Raw genomic sequence first — 6,000 nt, 5'->3', positions numbered from 1 at the left:
GCTCCGTGCGTGTTATCGCAGCGTCCCGTGTCCACCCACCCCCACATACACATACTGTCTGGGGAAGGAAGCCGAGCAGCAGCCCCCATCCCCTTCATATCCCTTGCCCACGCGGAGCCGCTTCCGAGGAAAAACCTACAATGAAAATACGCACGCACACACACGCACAGAGAGAGAGAGACAGCGAAAGGCTTGCGTGGTGAGCGGAGGGGAGGGGGAGGGGGAACGAAACCGGAGAGTGGTACACCAACGCCACTTTGTGTGTCGAGAAAAGAATGAGCCCGCGTAAGAGGTGAGGGAGGGGAGGGGAGGGTGTAAACCAAGTGCGAAGACCAAAAAAGAAAGCACGAGCCGATGCGCATGCAAAACAAAAAAGAAAAAACAATGAACCACTTACGTGCTCCGGAACAATGAGGAAAAGAAAGAGGGAGACAGGGAAGGGGGGGAGCAGAAGAAGTGTTCACCGATGCCGCGCCCATTGCACACACACACATGTACACATGTGTAGACGTCCGCACACAAGATGCCGAGCGGGGGGGTTATCTTGGCCGCGGAGAAAGCGAGGGAGACACGAGACGACCGCGTGAAGCAAACAACAGGTGGGAAATTTAAAAGAGCCAAGTCGAGGAAAGCGAAGAGGATGGTGAGAAAGAAAAGGGAGAAGGCGAGGGGGAGGGGGCCAACGATCGAGAGAGCAAAGCCGCTGCTGGTGCTGGTGCTGCGTTGGCACGAAAAGAAAAGGGGCGAGAGAGAGAGAGAGAGAGAGAGCAAACCCAGGACGGTGGCGCGAAGTGCCAGGAGGCCAAAGGAATACGCGGTCAGTGCCACACCTGCTTCACGCAAGCACGTGCCATGTCATCCATTGGTCGGCGTACTTTGCGCTTACGAAATGCGGGGGAGGGCGGCGGCGGCGGCGGAGGGGAACAGAGAGAGGGCGTCTACAGGTAGCACAGGCACTCCGTCTCTCCCACACCACGCTAGCAGAAGAGCCAGCGCCCGTACCCCACCGCAAAAACAGCAGCAGCACCGCCACGCAACCAGCTACATTGGTCGCTCCTCTGCTCCCTTGACCCGCCAGCTTGCTCGATGCTATCACAGCGTGTAGGCCACGACAGCAGCCAACACAGCTGCCACGGCGGTAACGGCGGCGTGCGGAGCCGCGGCGGCATTCACGTTCGTTACGCACCGGCCCTTGGCGTTCAGCCGGTAGCCAGGGTTGCAGATCGCGCACTGAGTGGTGGACCCGGCAACGCACTCACTGCACTGCTTGACATTGCAGGGGGGGCTCTGCGCCGCAGCGTAGGTGGCGAGAACCACGAGGGCCACGAGCGCCAGGAGGAACTTGTTCACAGTAGAGGTCATCGCTAGGAGAGCACGAGAGAAGGGGAGGAAACGTGAAAGCTGGGGCGGTGGCGTTGGCTTGTGGTGCAGGCGACGAGAGGGCCGGTGGAACGAAACGCGTATGTGCGAAGCTGAAGTGAGAGCGTCTTTCGAATTTTGATTTCGTGGCTTTGAGGATAATCCGATGGTAAACGAGGAATGGGACGAGTAGAGAATTACAAGACGAGGGAGGGAGGGAGGGGGCAGGGGAGCAGCAGAAGGGTAGCCACGCAGTCGTGCTCAAGGCGATGTAGGCAACCTGCCGACGACGCGGAGCGCGTGAGAGAGAAAACGTGGGTGAAGACTTAGCATACACGTACACACACACACACACACATACACAGAGAGAGGCACACACAACTCATGCCAAGGATACCCAGCCTGTTGTGTGCAATCTAAGCGTGTGTTGCACTGCTCCTCATGGTCTTTTCTTCGCCTCTATTGTTGTTGTTCTGTACGTTCGCCCACTTGTATCCACGTGCGTGCGTGTGTGTGTGAGCGTTTCCTGTGATCTAAAAAGTACCCACGCGTAGACGTTCCTAGCGCGTTCCGCTCGCGCGCCCCCCCCCCTCTCTACCTGGTGACGCGTGTGCGTACTTGGGAGGGAGGGAGGGCGTACGCAAGCTATCGTACGACGCCGGGGCGCCTCGCAGTGAAGGGGGAGGGGATGAAGAGTGCGTCCTTTCAGTTTGCCTGCTTGCGTGTTCGACTAACACCTTTGTTTTTGAGCGTGTTCGAACGTCTCGCAGCTAGGGAAGGGCGCAAAAAAGGGAAGGGGATGGAGGGTGGCGCCAGGCATCACGAGAGACGTAAAGTGCAGGTGAGGTGCGGCACGCTACTGCTGCTGCGGATGTCCGCTGGCGCCTACGTTGCGCTCTTCGACGGCGCCACGACTTTATCCCGCGTCTCTCTTTTTCCGGGGCCGCACGCAAAAGGCAACAGTGAAGCAAGTGCACAACGTGCTGCCCACACTGCGAAAAAGGGGGGCGAATGAGAAACAGCGCCCGAGCGCGAAGGCGAGGAGGAGGGAGGAGACGCATCAGCATGTGCTATAGGGGTGCACACGACACCACACATTGACAAGCAAGCATTGGCGAAGGTAAAACAGTGCAGTCCGCCGTGCTTCCCCCTTCCCTCCCTCTACACACACATACGCACACACCTCCACAACACACCCGAGCACCCCACGGCAGTCACCCACATACGCGCGCACAAGAGGGGGAGAAAGGAGAAGTGTGGCCAAGGAGAGAGGGAGAAAGAAAAGATTACGTCGATTTTGAGTGCTGTCATCGTCGAAGTAGCATCTGTTTGCGCTGAGCAGAAACAGGAGATTCCATACGCAACTACACACACACATATATACACACACACCAACGTATATATATATATATATATACTTTAGACCCGCAGGAGGGCAGAGACGAGCAGCGCTGAACATATATATATATATATATGCATTCCTTACTGCAGTTGGGGGAAGGGAAAAAACAGAGCACACACACACAGAAACACACACACACACACGAACGGAGAAGGACGCACTGACACCGACGCCGCAACGACAGAGGCGAGAAGTGAGAAAACAAAGAAGAGAGTGTTGACGCCACTATTGTATGTATGTGTGTATGTGTGTGTACGCGCGCCTGGCGTGGTGTTTAGCGGAAATAGAGGACGCTCCGATTAAGAAGACGTCGGATCGTGTGAAACCACACGAGAAATGTAGACACATGCTTACACGTAGATGTGCGTTGTTGTTTCACCCCCCTACGTTTCCCCTCTGCCTCAAAACATGAGCTGAACTCTACACTCAACCCGGCATTGTCATCAGGCCCCATCCGCGTGGTGCGAAGCAAACCGCAGACACACACGTGTGTTACAGCAAGTGCCCCGACTCAGCGACCTGTGCACCGTCTCTGCCTCAAGCTCTCCTCCCCCACTCCACACAGCCGCTCCCCACACCATGCCGGTCGCCACCCCTGGTGCATCCCCCCTCCCCCTCTCCCTCGGGGCAGCACACGCAGGCTCCTCCCCACACATCAGTGGGCTGTGCGAGGGCCCGGCGAGGCATACGCTCGAGTCGCCCTGACACGTGTTGCCCATCGTATGGATGGCACACACGTGTTCGCTGCCGTCGGTCGCCCCGACGCACCGCCATCCCACGGCCGGACCCTGTCGCCGCCACAGGTGGGTTCTGCATTGGCACGGATAGAAGAGGGCTGCTTGGCTTCCCTAACAGAGAGATTGGGGGAGGGGGTTGCACGGGGTCCTGAGACACCACGCGCTGAGAGGTGTGCGTCCCCCCCCCTCCCGTCATCAAGGCAGAGCAGAGCACATCAGAGAAAAGGAGTAAGGAGGAGGAGGAGGAGAGGGAGGTGTTGAAGCCTCCTGGTCTGTCGGTGTCGCTCGCTGTTCTTCCGGCTCTTGGCCCACCGGCCTGAAAGGTAAATCCGCTTTCCGTATTCGCGGCTCTTTTCCCTTTCCTTTCGACGTTGTCCGCAGGTTCGGGGAAAGGGAGGGGGGAGGGGAGGGGGGAGGGGGAGGGAGGGGAGGGGAGGGGGGAGGGGGAGGGCTGCAGGCTGACGGAGCAGGCAAGAGAAGGGGATAGAGTCGAAGGGAAAGAGTGCAGAAGCCCAGTCCAAAGCGGGCGCGACAGGAAACGCGTGGAGAGACGGCGTAAAAGCCCGCGGAAGGGGGATGGCAGGGGAGGGGAGGGGAGGGGAGAGGAGGAGGGGGGGGCAGTGCGGGGAGCCAACGGAAAAGCACGGAGAGCTCCGAAGAGGACGAATGAAAAAGCAGCGCGGGGCGGAGTCGAAGCGAGGAAACGCTACCATGGGTGTGCAGTGGGGGGGGGGGGGGGGGGGTGGAAGGGAGAGGCGAAGCACGCAAAAGAGGAAGGCAGGAACGAAAAGGGCAGGATCGGGGAGGGAGAGGCGGTGTTCGATAAGTCGTGGAAGGGGAGGGGGGGGCGGTGGAACACAAGAGATGTGTGGGCGTCTCTCTTGATCGCTGTGTGTCGCGCCCGCACTGAGCATGGGAAGAGAGGGAGAGAGAGCGCTTGGCCGCTAGTCCTTGTGGGAGGAAGGGGAGAGGAGAGAGGTCAGGGAAGAGACCAAGCTACGAGGGGTGAGAATGGGTGCAGCTTGGGAGTGAAGCCGAAGCTGCACCTTAGCCGTGGCGCTTGTTTTCTCCTGCCCTCACACTTCACCCTTTGCTGTGTCATGGACTTGGGGTCAGGCGCCTGTGCGATTATCAGAAGCAACCGTCGGCGCCAAAAAATCAGTCGCATTGCCGGGCTGCGCACCCCCTTTTTGGTTGTTGTTTCCTTTTCCCACGTGCGGTCGAATTCTTTTTTGTTTGTTTCTTTGGTTTTACCGATGTTTGTTCGCTTTAAGAAGTTAAAGTGTGTGTGTGTGTGTGTGTGTGTGTGTGTGTGTGTGTGTTTCGAAGTTGCAGTAGTGGAGGAAGTCGGCAGCCGGGGAGGGAGGGGGAGGGGGAGGGGGGGTTGTAGCGGGACGATTTCTGTGGGTGGGGGTGGTTTGCACTTGCAACACAAAAAGATACATCACATTAGCAAACATAAACATACGACACGCCAAGCGTAAAATGTGGAGACGGGTGAACGCGTGAAACAGGCGGGAAAAGGGGGCGGGGAGAGAGAGACTTGACGATCACGAACATAAAACAATACCAAAGAGAGAGACCCCCTCCCCTCCCCTCCCCTCCCGCCAACAAAAAAAAATACGGCAACGAAGAAATACGCGCCATTCACGACCGACAACTAAAAGATGACGCTCGGAAACACACAAAACAACCAAACATATCAAGACAGAGACAGAGACAGAGAAGAACATCACACGCGCACGCAGGCACACATGACGACGACGAAGAGAGCGAGTCATGGCGGGCGGGCGGGGAGGGACGACCCAATGAAATCATGAGAATAGAGAAAAAACAAGCACCAACGCGACTACACCAAAAGAGACGACGACTGCCGAAAGAAGTGAACCGCTAGAAATAAAGGGGAAAACCGTGGGCACGGCGACACCAGAACGAACCACGCCGGCGACAACGCCAGAGAATGGCATGTCGATAATGCTATCAGTACTGATACACACACCACAGAGACAGACACACACACACACACACACACACACACACACACACACGGGCATGGAGCATATTGGAGCGCGCGTGCGTGTATCACGGCACAGGCAAAACTATGGGTGTGTGTGTGGGGGGGGGGGGGATGGGGGACGAAACGAAACCAAAAAGCGAAAAAGCACAAGGACGCAATTTCTCTTTTCCTGTTTCGATTGAACCCGCCTCGGGCTGGACTCAACATCGTGTATCGTGATCGCTGCCGCCCCCACCACCACTACCACTTCAACGGTATTCCTCGCTCACACAAATACGGAAAGCACAAAGGCACAGAACTGGCCAAAATACAATAAAACAACGGCATCAACACAGACACACACGGAGCGCCAACACCACCAAACCGACAGAAAAGAAAACGAACATACTCACAAAACATACTTACTTGTTTATTCATACAGACAAGTGCACAGACACATAAATCCCAGCAGCTTAAAATGAAAAACTGCCACGAGCTGTGTGTGT

This window comes from Leishmania major, chromosome 9 (genome assembly GCF_000002725.2).
Source record: "Leishmania major strain Friedlin complete genome, chromosome 9".
In the NCBI taxonomy this organism is placed as follows: domain Eukaryota; phylum Euglenozoa; class Kinetoplastea; order Trypanosomatida; family Trypanosomatidae; genus Leishmania; species Leishmania major.
This window is presented reverse-complemented; position numbering follows the sequence as displayed.